Raw genomic sequence first — 15,728 nt, 5'->3', positions numbered from 1 at the left:
AAAATTAAAGACAAAGAAAAATTATTGAAAGCGGCAAGGGAAAAATGACAAATAACATACAAGGGAACTCCCATAAGGTTAACAGCTGATTTCTCAGCAGAAACTCTACAAGCCAGAAGGGAGTGGCATGATATACTTAAAGTGATGAAAGGGAAGAACCTACAACCAAGATTACTCTACCCAGCAAGGGTCTCATTCAGATTTGATGGAGAAATCAAAAGCTTTACAGACAAGCAAAAGCTAAGAGAATTCAGCACCACCAAACCAGCTCTACGGCAAATGCTAAAGGAACTTCTCTAAATGGGAAACACAAGAGAAGAAAAGGACCTACGAAAACAAACCCAAAACAATTAAGAAAATGGTCATAGGAACATACATAGCAATAATTACCTTAAACGTGAATGGATTAAATGCTCCAACCAAAAGACATAGACTGGCTGAAGGGATACAAAAACAAGACCCATATATATGCTGTCTACAAGAGACCCACTTCAGACCTAGGGACATACACAGACTGAAAGTGAGGGGATGGAGAAAGATATTCCATGCAAATGGAAATCAAAAGAAAGCTGGAGTAACAATACTCATATCAGATAAAATAGACTTTAAAATAAAGAATGTTAGAAGAGACAAGGAAGGACACTACATAATGATCAAGGGATCAATCCAAGAAGAAGATATAACAATTATAAATATATATGCCCCAACATAGGAGCACCTCAATACATAAGGCAACTGCTAATAGCTATAAAAGAGGAAATCGACAGTAAGACAATAATAGTGGGGGACTTTAACACCTCACACCAATGGACAGATCATCCCAAATGAAAATAAATAAGGAAAGAGAAGCTTTAAATGACACAATAGACCAGGTAGACTTAATTGATATTTATAAGACATTCCATCCCAAAACAGATTACACTTTCTTCTCAAGTGCACACAGAACATTCTCCAGGAGAGATCACATCTTGGGTCACAAATCAAGCCTCAGTAAATTTAGGAAAATTGAAATCCTATCAGGCATCTTTTCTGACCACAGTCCTATGAGATTAGAAATGAATTACAGGGAAAAAATGTAAAAAGCACAAACATATGGAGGCTAAACAATACGTTACTAAATAACCAAGAGATCACTGAAGAAATCAAAGAGGAAATAAAAAAAATACCTAGAGACAAATGACAATGAAAACACAGCAATCCAAAACCTATGGGATGCAGCAAAAGCAGTTCTAAGAGGGAAGTTTATAGCTCTACAAGCCTACCTCAAGAAACAAGAAAAATCTCAAACAATCTAACCTTACACTTAAAGGAACTAGAGAAAGAAGAACAAACAAAACCCAAAGTTAGCAGAAGGAAAGAAATCATAAAGATCAGAGCACAAATAAATGAAATAGAAACAAAGAAAACAGTAACAAAGATCAATATAACTAAAAGCTGGTTCTTTGAGAAGATAAACACAACTGATAAACCATTAGCCAGACTCATCAAGAAAAAGAGGGAGAGGACTCAAGTCAATAAAATTAGAAATGAAAAAGGAGAAGTTACAACAGACAGTGCAGAAATACAAAGCATCCTAAGAGACTACTACAAGCAACTCTATGCCAATAAAATGGACAACCTGGAAGAAATGGACAATTTCTTCAAAAGGTATAACCTTCCAAGACTGAACCAGGAAGAAACAGAAAATATGAACGGACCAATCACAAGTAATGAAATTGAAACTGTGATTAAAAATCTTCCAACAAACAGAAGTCTGGGACCAGATGGCTTCATAGGTGAATTCTATTAAACATTTAGAGAAGAGCTAATACCTATCCTTCTCAAACTCTCCCAAAAAATTTTAGAGGAAGGAACACTCCCAAACTCATTCTGTGAGGCCACCATCACCCTGATCACAAAACCAGACAAAGATACTACAAAAAAAGAAAATTACAGACCAGTATCACTGATGAATATAGATGCAAAAATTCTCAACAGAATACTATCAAACAGAATCCAACAACACATTAAAAGGATCATACACCACGATCAAGTGGGATTTATCCCAGGGATGCAAGGATCCTTCAATATACACAAATCAATCAATGTGATACACCATATTAACAAACAGAAGAATAAAAGCCATATGATCATCTCAATAGATGCAGAAAAGGATTTTGACAAAATTCAACACTGATTTATGATAAAAAGTCTCCAGAAAGTGGGCATAGAGGGAACCTACCTCAACATAATAAAGGCCACATACAACAAACCCACAGCAAACATCATTCTCAATGGTGAAAAACTGAAAGCATTTCCTCTAAAATCAGGAACAAGACAAGGATGTCCACTCTGACCACTATTATTCAACATAGTTTTGGAAGTCCTAGCCACAGCAATCAGAGAAGAAAAAGAAATAAAAGGAATCCAAATTGGAAAAGAAGAAGTAAAACTGTCACTGTCACTGCAGATGACATGATACTATACATAGAGAATCCTAAAAATGCCACCAGAAAACTAATAGAACTAATCAATGAATTTGGTAAAGTTGCAAGATACAAAATTAATGCACAGAAATCTCTTGCATTCCTATACACTAAAGATAAAAAATCTGAAAGAGAAATGAAGGAAACACTCCCATTTACCATTGCAACAAAAAGAATAAAATACCTAGGAATAAACCTACCTAGGGAGACAAAAGACCTGTATGCAGAAAACTATAAGACACTGATGAAAGAAATTAAACATGATACCAACAGATGAAGAGATATACCATGTTCTTGGATTGGAAGAATCAATATTGTGAAAATGACTATGCTACCCAAAGCAATCTACAGATTCAGTGCAATCCCTATCAAATTACCAATGGCATTTTTTACAGAGCTAGAACAAAAAATCCTAAATTTTGTATGGAGACACAGAAGACCCTCGAATAGCCAAAGCAGTCTTGAGGTAAAAAAACGGAGCTGGAGTAATCAGACTCCCTGACTTCAGACTATACAACAAAGCTACAGTAATCAAGACAGTATGGTACTGGCACAAAAACAGAAACATAGATCAATGGAACAAGATAGAAAGCCCAGAGATAAACCCACACACCTATGGTCAACTAATCTATGACAAAGGAGGCAAGGGTATACAATGGAGAAAAGACAGTCTCTTCAATAAGTGGTGCTGGGAAAACTGGACAGCCGCATGTAAAAGAAGGAAATTAGAACACTCCCTAATACCCAACACAAAAATAAACTCAAAATGGATTAGAGACCTAAATGTAAGACCGGCCACTATAAAACTCTTAGAGGAAAACATAGGAAGAACACTCTTTGACATAAATCACAGCAAGATCTTTTTTGATCCATCTCCTAGAGTAATGGAAATAAAAACAAAAATAAACAAATGGGACCTAATGAAACTTCAAAGCTTTTGCACAGCAAAGGAAACCATAAACAAGATGAAAAGACAACCCTCAGAATGGGAGAAAATATTTGCAAATGAATCATCAGACAAAGGATTAATCTCCAAAATATATAAACAGCTCATGCAGCTCAATATTAAAAAAACAAACAACCCAATCCAAAAATGGGCAGAAGACCTAAATAGACATTTCTCCAAAGAAGACATACAGATGGCCAAGAAGCACATGAAGAGCTGCTCAACATCACTAATTATTAGAGAAATGCAAATCAAAACTACAGTGAGGTATCACCTCACACCAGTTAGAATGCACATCATCAGAAAATCTACAAACAACAAATGCTGGAGAGGGTGTGGAGAAAAGGGAACCCTCTTGCACTGTTGGTGGGAATGTAAATTGATACAGCCACTATGGAGAATGGTATGGAGGTTCCTTAAAAACTAAAAATAGAATTACCATATGATCCAGCAATCCCACTAGTGGGCATATGCCCAGAGAAAACCATAATTCAGAAAGACATGTGCACCCCAATGTTCACTGCAGCACTATTTACAATAGCCAGGTCATGGAAGCAACCTAAATGCCCATCAACAGATGAATGGATAAAGAAGGTGTGGTATATATATATATATATATATATATATATATATATATATATATATATATATATATATATATATATATACAATGGCATATTACTCAGCCATGAAAAGGAACGAAATTGGGTCATTTGTTGAGACGTGAATGGATCTAGAGACTGTCATACAGAGTGAAGTAAGTCAGAGAGAAAAATATCATATATTAACTCATGTATGTGGAACCTAGAAAAATGGTACAGATGAACCAGTTTGCAGGGCAGAAGTTGAGACACAGATATAGAGAACAAACGTATGGACACCAAGGGAGGAAAGACACAGGGGGGCGGGGTGGGGGGGTGATGAATTGGGCGATTGGGATTGACATGTATACACTGATGTGTATAAAATTGATGATTAGGGCTTCCCTGGTGGCGCAGTGGCTGAGAGTCCGCCTGCCGATGCAGGGGACACGGATTTGTGCCCCGGTCCGGGAAGATGCCGTGGAGCAGCTGGGCCCATGAGCCATGGCCGCTGAGCCTGTGCATCCGGAGCCTGTGTTCCGCAACGGGAGAGGCCGCAGCAGTGAGAGGCCCATGTACCGCAAAAAATTAAAAAATTTTAAAAAATTGATGACTAATAAGAACCTACTGTATAAAAATGTAAATAAAATAAAATTAAACAGAAAACTAGTACTAAACTTTCTTTGGGTTATTTGTATGGAAATATGTGAATATAAATGTTTCAGGCATTACATGAAATTCCTAAAAATCTTATATCTTCTGGTATAATGTTATGTCATAATTCTAGTTATTATTTTAAAATGTATATCTCAGAAGTAACTAAATTTCCTTGTCAATTGCATTATGACCTTTCATCAAATCTTTAACCATGGTCATTTTTAAGTCTTTTGTCATTTACAGACAGTTCTTTGTGTACTCTGATGCTTTTGCAAAAATGTTCCTATAAAAGGGTTTCATCTTCAAGGAATTCATGGAAAAGACTTTGACAAGTACAGGTTTCTGGTAGCTGACAATACTGCTGAACTGAATGAATAAGCATTTTCAGAACTCTAATGGAAAACTGATGAATTCATAAAAGTGCTAACAAAAGATCAAGATGAAAAAAAAATTAATTTCATGGGACTGAGTGAACTGATGAGGATGACTATAATTTTTGTGACTTTCTGTTTGAATAAAAAAAAACTATAACAGGAAAAAAAAAAAGTCTTGCCTGCACTGGGCAAGGGCTGGGTCCCCACTCTGGCTGTAGCTTCCTGAGCATCATGAGAAATACTCCTGACCCCAGGTACCTGCCTTCCTCAGTGTCCCCCCAAGGAACCAGCTCAGGTGAGCATTCTGATCTCCTAAGGGGACCAGATGTCCCAGTCTGGGCAAAGGGACCTCCTGAGGAAATAAGGTGCAGCTGAGGGTTCAGTCAGGCAAATCCCCAGAAGGGAGAGAAGCATCCCCATCCTGCCATGCACTCGGATGCAGCCACTTCCCAAGTTACATTTTTATTCTGCTGTTTTCAGTGCAGAAAATGGCAGCACGCCCTCTCCTTTACTTTATGAAGCTGCTCAAGGGCCAAACTTTACCAGGGGCCTGGATTCACTTGGAAATATAAAAAACACCAGAGGAAACTCAATCCATGGTGGCCTGCCCTCGTTCACTGGTAAGACAAAGATTTATGCAACGTCTCTGGAACTCTTCCAGTCATCTGTCACTTCCTTCAGCCATCGGAAGGAACATCCTGAGGGAAATAATGGTTCACACCGGGGCTGTGATCAGAGCCATCTGTCCGCACCAAGTCCATACAATTACAGTGTTCGCTTCCTGAGGTTCAGGCGCTTGGCTGCATCTGGAAGTCGACACAGACAGCAGCAGAGAGAAAGTGCTATTCTTTGTAGCCAGGAGCTGCGAAGCAGCGTTCCAAGGACTCCAGCCTCAGAAGCCTGGCTCCCTGCGATTCCTCCAGAAAGCACGGAGCAGGGTCCACGACAGCAAATGGCCTCAGCTGTGCCTGGCATCGCGAGGCTGCATACATCTCCCTAAAGTTCTAGACGTCAAGGACATTTTACTAAACGGGGCCTAGAAGCTAAAATCCGAGAGCCTGGTGAAGAGGAAACATCAGCGGGCAGAGCAGTGGTCCCCAAAGTGTGGGTCATCCCAACACCCCTCCAGCAGCAGCCGTGTTCCCCTGGAACCTACTGGAAATGCAGATTTTTGGACCTCACCCCAGACCCACTGAATCAGGTTCTCTGGGGGTGGGGGTCCAGCAGTCTGTTTTAACAAACCTCCCAGGTGACTCAGATCCATGCAAAAGTTTGGGAACCACTGGAACAGAAGCTGAGGAAAGCCCTGTGACCACCTTCATCTCCTTCCTGGCAGATCAGGGTGTGGGATTGGGTATTTTAGGTCCATTTGACCCCAACCCTGGAAATCCCAGCCTAGCTGCTCTCAGGCATTACCCCTGACGGAAGACAGTGCTTAGTAGGTAGCAGACTATGCTACATATTTTAATAAATGCCAATTTTTAAGCCACATTTTTGCTTGGCAAATGGTGTGTCCTAAGTTTATGTTCAATAGACACCACCATGTTGAATCACAACCATCAGATTTGCAAAATACTCCTTTCTTGTGTTAGTCAAGGTTCTCCCCGGAAACAGAACCGATAGGATATGCATATCCATGCAGACAGAGAGCGGGGGATTTATCACACAGAGCTCTCTCGATTATGGAGAAGGAAAGTCCCACCATCTGTCTGCAAGCTGGAGACCCAGGGAGCTGGTGGTGTATTTCAGTCCTAACCTGGAGGCCTGGGGACCAGAGACACCAATAGTGTAAGTCCCAGTCCGAGGGCAGGAGAAAGCCCACGTCCAGCTCAGCAGTCACGCAGAGAGTAGATGTCCCCTCCTTCCCGTCTTTGTTCTCTCCAGGCCATCGAAAGATTGGATGGTGCCTGCACATTGATGATAGTCATCTTCTTTACTCGACAGTGGTCTTCTTTACTCAGTCTACTGATTCAAATGCTCATCTCTTGCAAAGAGACCCTCGCAGACACCCCAGAATAATGTTTAACCTGCTACCTGGCATCCCTTGGCCCAGTCAAGCTGACCCATAAAATTAACCATCACATTCTTCATAGAATCCCTTCCTCCCAATCCATCCCGAGGCCTCCCACCCCTGAATGTTACTCCAGGTAGTAACCAAACTCTGCTGGGACAAGTTTTCAACATCTCTTTCACCCCTAAATTGTTTCTTTCTCATCCAACTTTTGCCCAATAACTTAGAAATTTATTTTCCTCTCTCTCATTATTCATTTTCTCTCTCCCACTCTTCTCCCATTTTGGGCACCAAACTGGACTTTCAGGTGACTCACAGGAGTCCTGGAGGCATACCTGTGACAAAAGGCACCACCTCCGTTTAAAGTCACATCGGTGGGACAACCCACGTTACAACTTCTAAAACCAGAAATGCCTTGGGCATCTTGGTAAAGGTTTCCTCCTCCTGCTTTCTCTCAAGTTCAATATAAACCAAATGCCTGTCTTTGAAATTCTGTTTTGTTTAGTCTCGAGTGCGTTCAGTCCTCATCCTTCACCATCCAGCCTTTGGACTCCATCATGCTTCCATTTGCGGGTGACGGCCCCTCCCCGAGCAGTGTCCCCACAGCCCTGAGCAGAGCCCTCGAGTTTGCAGTCAGCTGGCTGCCTTGCTTTGGGTTTTATTCCTCTGTGACCAGGGCAGACCCTAGCAGGATGCTCTAACCATCACAGGCAATCAGTTAAACCGATTACATGTTTCTAAAACACAAAGGAACACGTTGTTGCAGGCTGGGCTGGGAACTTGTCATATTTGTTTCTGTAAAGCAGTGTGTTCAACTAAGAACCAAAGTCCCCCGTCTGGTTCCTTGTGATTAGTTTCCTTGTGATTAGAAATGTCATTCGGTTTTATCAGGTCTCCGCGATTGTGCGGCCCTTGTTTTAGAGGCATGTGGAGTTGATCCTGGGGCTGCCTTTCAGGTGTGGCTCCCTGGGTTACAGGTGTGGAGGTTGATGTCCTCCAGCCTTGCAGGTAATATTGCTCTAATCGGTGCCCTATATGTCAGAAACAGCACCCTACTGTCAGCCTGTTCTGAGAGCTTTGGCCAGTCTTCCCTCATGAGATGCCACCAAGGGCAGTTGGTAGAACTGGTAATCCCGACAAGCAGGACCCGGTGCCCCACCCATCTTCCACCAGCTCTCTCTTCTTTTCCCCTCCTCCCTGCCTCCACCTTCCACCCTCTTCCTGTGCTACCCTTATCCCTTTTCAGGTGGTTATTAAGTAGAACTAAATCCTATTTTTGCTGTACACTCTTTGCTTTATTTAAAAGAAGCAAGGGACCCCTCTGACTCTCCAGAATAAAAAGGGGGGGAAAAAAGTAATGATGAGATTCTTTGAAGGTAGCTTGTGATGAATTTTTTCCTACAGCTCAATTAATTTCAGTTTTTTTAATCACCTGTTCGTGTTCTGCATGGTATAGATTCCCAGAGGCTCATGGGCAAAATCTCTTGCTCCCTGCATGGCCCAGTCTGGCCCTTTGTAAAAGTCTCCTCCAGGTCTTTGGAAACAGTAAGCATAAGAAGGGATTAGAGTAAACGCTTCACACATGTAAAATTAAACTTCACTCTCTTGTTTCTGTGTTTGGGAGAAAAGTATGAAACAAAAGAGAAACTGCATCAATGAGTCTTTTGCATCTTCACACTCACTCCGGAAAAGTCCTGCCAATAATTCAAGTCCTTATAAAGCTTTGTAAACTATACAGCACCATGGATATAAAAATGAATGCAATTATATTTATTAACCCCAGACTTGAGAAACAGAAGCAAGGTCATCTCTCTCTTTCCCTCCTAAGAGTAGAGTTGGAGCTTCCTTCCTGTTTGGGGCTCATGACCCTCACCTGCCCTGTTTCCAGATGCAGTTCCTGTGTCTGCTCCTTGAGAAGTGATCTCAGGTCCTTCAGGGCCAGGATTTGTGTTTATGTTTGTTTGGGGTGTTGGTTTTGGGTTTTGGTGGGTCTTTTGGTATCCTCAGTGCCCAGCAGAGAACTGAAAATAGAATAACTGGTTAAAACAAGAAAGAAAAAAGGATAGATGTATGGATGTGGGAAGGAAGGATGGATGAATGGATGGAGTTGGTTGGAAGGGAGGGAGGGAGGGGAAAGTGGACCAAGGGCCGAGAGAATGTTCTGCTTCTCATCTCATCCAGTGCCCTGCCTCTACCACAGCAGAATGAGCCTCGGGATCTAGTGAACAACGAGAAGCAGTGGGAGTGTTCTCTGTGGATCATGCAGAAAGCAGAGAGCTAAGCTACTTGCACACCCAGCTCAGAGTTCAGTTACCATTTCTCATCTCTGAGGTCTGTGGTTCCTGAGAACTACACACCTGGAGACCAGCTGTTGGGAAGTCACATTATTTATGGGGAAGGAACTGTGTGTGAGAGAGAGAGACTTGTCACAAATCTCTCCTCCCTTTATTTGTGGTTTTGAGACATTAGGCTTTTAGGAGGCACCCTGTTTAGATGGGGCCAACTTAAGATATATTTGCATTCAAACTGCCAGAGATCACCAGACTTCGACTCCAACATACCATGGGCCTAGCTGTCGATGCATGTGGTACCCACACTGAGGAAAGAGGAAGCAAAGTCTCCGGGATCTGGAAGTCTTTTCCAGGCCATTACAGGGAGAACAGTCAATGCTGCAGGGCTGCCGAGGGTGGGAAAGCAATCAGCCTGCTAGCACTCCCGTGGGACAGCATAGCTGTTCACAACGTGAGCTGGTGAGCTTTGTGCCGGGAGCCAGGTTTAGGCTCATTTCCCCCAATAAAGGAACCCAAATGCTTAAACGTGAAGGGTGTTACCCCCGGAAAGAAAGCGGCCCAAGAGAGGAAATGGGCTAGCAAAGGCATCCTTTGTGTCTGCAAGAACTTGTTAAAAGATAAACTGAGGAATATTAAAAATTGTAAGAGTTTATTTGAGGAAACTGAGTCAAATCTAGCAGCGTCCGTCTAGCTGTACAAAATGAGAGACTTTGATAGGCCAGGGGGAGCCAGATTAAGGAAGTTATTTTAGGCAAAAAAAGCAGGTTGGTTACTGCAAGGTCACTTTTCTTTAGGGAGTGCAGGGGTCTATCAGGCAGATTGTGTAACTAGTGCTGATCAGGTGGTTCCTGACTGACTGCTCTGGGTTCAGTTCTGGGAGAGTGGAAACTGTAATTATGTCTCAGTTTGGTGACGTGGGGCTTAGCATAAGTGGGTTTATTGGGGTCTGTGGTCTTGCTTTTAACAAATGCCAAAGCTCATGTAGGAGTATCGATGGGTCGCCCCATGTAGCATCTCTGTGCAGGCATCAGTGAGGGCAGGAGGGAGGGAGGAGACTTCACCTCCTTTGCGGGAGATGGGGACACAGAGGCAGCCAGGAGCCCCACTCTTTCCTGCCCCTCCCCTCGTGACCACCTGCAGAGGTTGGGTAGTGCCCAGGAACCTGAGGCCAGTCTTCCTGCTGTGAAATGGTTCCTCCGGTTATAGGAACACACTTTGATCTCTCCAAAGGCTGGGATTTGGAAGCTGGGGACTTTGGAAGGTTCACAGTCATCCAGGGAGTAAGTCACACCAAAGCAGGAGAGGCCAAGCAATGGAAAGGATCTTACCTGACGTTTTCCTTCCGATGAGATGCAGGCCAGCCCTGGGAGCCACACAGAGCACAGCATGCTCAGGGCCTTTAAAGCCTAGTTTATCTAAGGAAGTAGCTGCAGCCTGTTTCCTCGTCCATGAACGAGGTGGGTCAAAAAGAAGTGTTAGGGACTTCCCTGGTGGCACAGTGGTTAAGAATCTGCCTGCCAATGCAGGGGACACGGGTTCGAGCCCTGGTCCAGGAAGATCCCACGTGCCGCGGAGCAACTAAGCCTGTGCGCCACAAGTACTGAGCCTGTGCTCTAGAGCCCACGAGCCACAACTGCTGAAGCCCACGTGCCACAACTACTGAAGCCCTCGCGCCTACAGCCCGTGCTCCGCAACAAGAGAAGCCACCTCAATGAGAAGCCCGCACACCACAACGAAGAGTAGCCCCCACTCGCCGCAACTAGAGAAAGCCCGCGCACAGCAATGAAGACCCAACACAGCCAAAATAAATTAATTAATTTTTTTAAAAAAGTGTCAGCACATATTGTGGAATGAATACAAGATCTTAGAACCCAAAACACAACCTCATCGCCAATAGGAAGCTGAGAGGGATTCTTAAACAGAATCCACTTAATAACAGTCACACAGATCTTTTTTTTTTAAAGATAATTCTACCCTTTGTCCCTCCTCTGCATTATATTTTTGTTATGAATAAAAATGCTGAAACACATGGAGAATAACACCCGTGTGTTATTACATGTATGTTAACCCATGTGTTATTACATGTATATTAATGCCACATACATATTCACCGCCCAACATGAACAAATAGCAGCATTCTGTCATATTTGCTTCATGTCTTTTTTTTTTTAAAAATGAAACCTCCAGAGTTGAAGTTCCCTTTGTTCCCATCCCCAAGTCACATGTCCCTTCCTCACACAGAGGTAACCACTGCGTGACACTGGCGTGTGGGTTCCATGATGTGTGTTCACTACACACGGGTATTCTTAGACTGTTTTGTATTTCAATTTATACAAATGGATTCATACTACATGTAAATAAGGTTGGCAACATTTTTTCGTTTGCCATTATAATTTTTAGATCCATTAGTTGGCAAGACATGTAACTCTAATTCATCTTAACTATCACGGAGTGTAAGCATTATGTGAATATATGAATATCTTCTACAACTTCTCCCCTACTGATGGGGTCTTTCACTATGACAAACATTGTGGCACTAAACATCCCCACTCATCTCCTTTTGATACATATGAGCGTTTCTTTAAGGTACATTCGCTAAAGTAGAAATACCAGGGGGAATTGGATGAAAGCGGTCAAAAGGTACAAACTTCCAGTTACAAGTTAAATGAGTACTAGGGATGTAACGTACAACATGATAGAGATAATTAACTGCTGTACATTGTATGAAAGTCGTTAAGAGAGTAAATCCTGAGTTCTCATCATAAGGAAAAACATTTTTTCTCTATTTTTTTTCATCTTTATTAGAGTATAATTGCTTTACAATGGTGTGTTAGTTTCTGCTTTATAACAAAGCGAATCAGTTATACATATACATATGTTCCCATACCTCTTCCCTCTTGCGTCTCCCTCCCTCCTACCCTCCCTACCCCACCCCTCCAGTCGGTCACAAAGCACCAAGCTGATCTCCCTGTGCTATGTGGCTGCTTCCCACTAGCTATCTGTTTTATGTTTGGTAGTGTATGTATGTCCATGCCACTCTCTCGCTTTGTCACAGCTTACCCTTCCCCCTCCCCATATCCTCAAGTCCATTCTCAAGTACGTCTGTGTCTTTATTCCTGCCTTACCCCTAGGTTCTTCATGACATTTTTTTTCTTAAATTCCATATATGTGTTAACATATGGTATTTGTCTTTCTCTTTCTGACTTACTTCACTCTGTATGACAGACTCTAGGTCCATCCACCTCATTACAAATAGCTCAATTTCGTTTCTTTTTATGGCTGAGTAATATTCCATTGTATATATGTGCCACATCTTCTTTATCCATTCATCCGATGATGGACACTTAGGTTGTTTCCATCTCCGGGCTATTGTAAATAGAGCTGCAATGAACATTTTGGTACATGTCTCTTTTTGAATTATGGTTTTCTCAGGGTATATGCCCAGTAGTGGGATTTCTGGGTCATATGGTAGTTCTATTTGTAGTTTTTTAAAGAACCTCCATACCGTTCTCCATAGTGGCTGTACCAATTCACATTCCCACCAGCAGTGCAAGAGTGTTCCCTTTTCTCCGCACCCTCTCCAGCATTTATTGTTTCTAGATTTTTTGATGATGGCCATTCTGACTGGTGTGAGATGATATCTCATTGTAGTTTTGATTTGCATTTCTCTAATTAATGATGTTGAGCATTCTTTCATGTGTTTGTTGGCAGTCTATATATCTTCTTTGGAGAAATGTCTATTTAGGTCTCCTGCCCATTTTTGGATTGGGTTATTTGTTTTTTTGTTATTGAGCTGCATGAGCTGCTTATAAATTTTGGAGATTAATCCTTTGTCAGTTGCTTCATTTGCAAATATTTTCTCCCATTCTGAGGGTTCTATTTCTTTAATGTAACTGTATGAGATGATGGATATTCGCTAAATCTAAGGTGGTCATCATTTCACGATGTACACCTTAAACTTATACAGTGCTGTATGTCAACTATATCTCAACAAAACTGGAAGGGAAAAAAAAATCCCCAACAAATAGAAATGCTGTGCACATGTGGTATAAGCATTTTTAACAGTACCATTTAATAGCTCTCCAAAACACACGTACCAATTTATATACCCATTGGCAGTCTGTGAGTTCCCATTTACCCATACGATCTATCAACGTTAAGTAACTGTCAGACTTTTGCATTTCTCTCATCGTTAGTGACCATCCTTTCCCGTCACAGGACATTTGAGGTTTCCTCTTTTGTAAATTTCTTGTTGTCTTTGCCTGTTTTTTTAACTGGGTTGTTAATCTTTTTCTGAATGATTTATAAAACATCCTTATATATTTCGATCACCATTTATATCAGTGTTGCAAATGTCTTCTCCAAATCTGTTAGCTGCATGTTGAATTTTTTTTTAATTTTGTTTAAGTATAGTTGATTTACAGTGTTGTGTTAATTTCTGCTGTACAGCAAAGTGACTCATTTATACACATATATATATTCTTTTCCATTATGGTTTATCACAGGATATTAAATATAGTTCCCTATGTGCACATTGAGTTTCAAAATGTAAACTGCGAGGACTTCTGAATCGATTACTCTGAAATAGGTAGTCCTATCCCAAAGTCAGAAGAGAATCATTTACATGGCTGTAAGATCTACACACATCAGCAAAGCCACAGTACAGTTATACATACAACTTTTACATTTGAGGAGCACGTCTCAGTTTTCAAGGCATCTTCTGATCACCTAATTTTGGCCTCACAAAAACACCTGAGCCTAGCGGGGCCTCATTTTCTCATTGTTAAGATTCAGTGGTTGATCATCAACATCCTTTCAATGATCAAAGTCTGACCTTTGATCCCTCTCCTGCAGCTGGGAAGACCCAGGCTCAGAGTGCTGGAGAGATGTCTTCAGCCTCACCCTACGGATAGGTCTAGACTGAAGAATCTTATGTCAGTTACATCTCAGTAAAGGTGGGGAGGGGTAGGTACAAGAGGCCCTAGAATCTTAGTCATCTGATCCCTTGGGCAGGGTCTCTCCGCATGTGGGTGGCATTGAGACCAGCACCAGGGACAGAGAGGCGGGAAGATGGGAATGTGAGACAGACATCACTTGACCATCCAAAACCCAGAGGAGATGACAGTGGCCCCTCTGACTCCCATAGGATGAAGCGCGCACACACACACACCCCAGTAAGAAAAGGGCCATGTGAACACGAGGATGGACTCTCTCCAACAACCTTTATTGAGCAGTGAGTATGGGGACCGGATTCTGCCCTGAGCACTCGGCGTGTGGAAATGTTAGCAACTGTCATGGCTAGAGGCAAGTTCCTGTTACAAAGATGAAACGGCAGAACGCAATGCTCTTTTTAATTTTATTAGTACATGCAGATACACTGATTTACCCAGAACATGCATGTACACCTGCAGCCGAATGGGAGGGGCTCTTATCTCCACATACGATGAAGCACCATCATAACAACAGCCAGAACCAAGGAGCTGGAAAATACCCATGACTGCCAGCATGGAACTTTCCACGAGATCTGGGCCCCACCCAAGTAGACCTGTCAAGAGGTGCCTCTGGTTGTGAGCACAGCTGGCGTGACCTTGGCCCATCCCGGCTCACTCTACTCCCCACACTCCTGGGGGAATCTGGTGAGGTCACATTTCTGGGGACGATGGCTTCAGGCTTGACCCTCAAGAGGGTTCACAAGTGGTACCTTCTCCATTTCCCCTGAAACCAAATAGACCTCAACTACTTACACAGAAGTCCTCTAGTTTAACTCCCGGGTTTTGGGTTCGTTTTTTAAACTATGATATAGAATCTTAAGCAGACAGATGCAGTCTAAACATACTACGTCATGTTACCTCATGGCTTATCATGTAGAATTACTTGTTTCTATTACTAAAGAAACAAGATTGTGAAAGTTTCTTTCCCTGCCTTGATGGTGAGTCACATTCTTAGCCAGTTCAAAACACTGAGGCAGTGCCTGAAGCATAACAGATGTTCCTTAAGTATCCGCGAAATGCATGAATCCACGGTTGACAGTACCCACCAGGTGCCGGCGACCTCTTCTGCCAATTGCAATGGCAATTGCAGAGCTTCAAGGAATGAGCAAAACTTAGGGTGGGAAAAGGATTCATTTGGCAGCTGTAGAGAGGTGAAAAACAGTCTCTGAAGAGCTTCCTAACAGTGCTTCACATTGGATCACTACCCCTGGGAAGATGTACTGAGATGCCTTCCTTTTACCTGTTGCTTTAGAGACTTGTTAATGAAACCTAAGTGTTACGGCGTATGTGTCTAAAAGTTTTTGCTTTATACACTTTTTAAAAGAATTGAGACCTCAAAATAAAGAAAAACTTCCTCAGAAACACTGAGCTTATTGTGGGGAATAAAAAGCCTGAGGCTTCCCCACTAAGGC

The sequence above is a fragment of the Hyperoodon ampullatus genome (genome assembly GCF_949752795.1).
Source record: "Hyperoodon ampullatus genome assembly, chromosome: 3".
Lineage (NCBI taxonomy): Eukaryota > Metazoa > Chordata > Mammalia > Artiodactyla > Ziphiidae > Hyperoodon > Hyperoodon ampullatus.
This window is presented reverse-complemented; position numbering follows the sequence as displayed.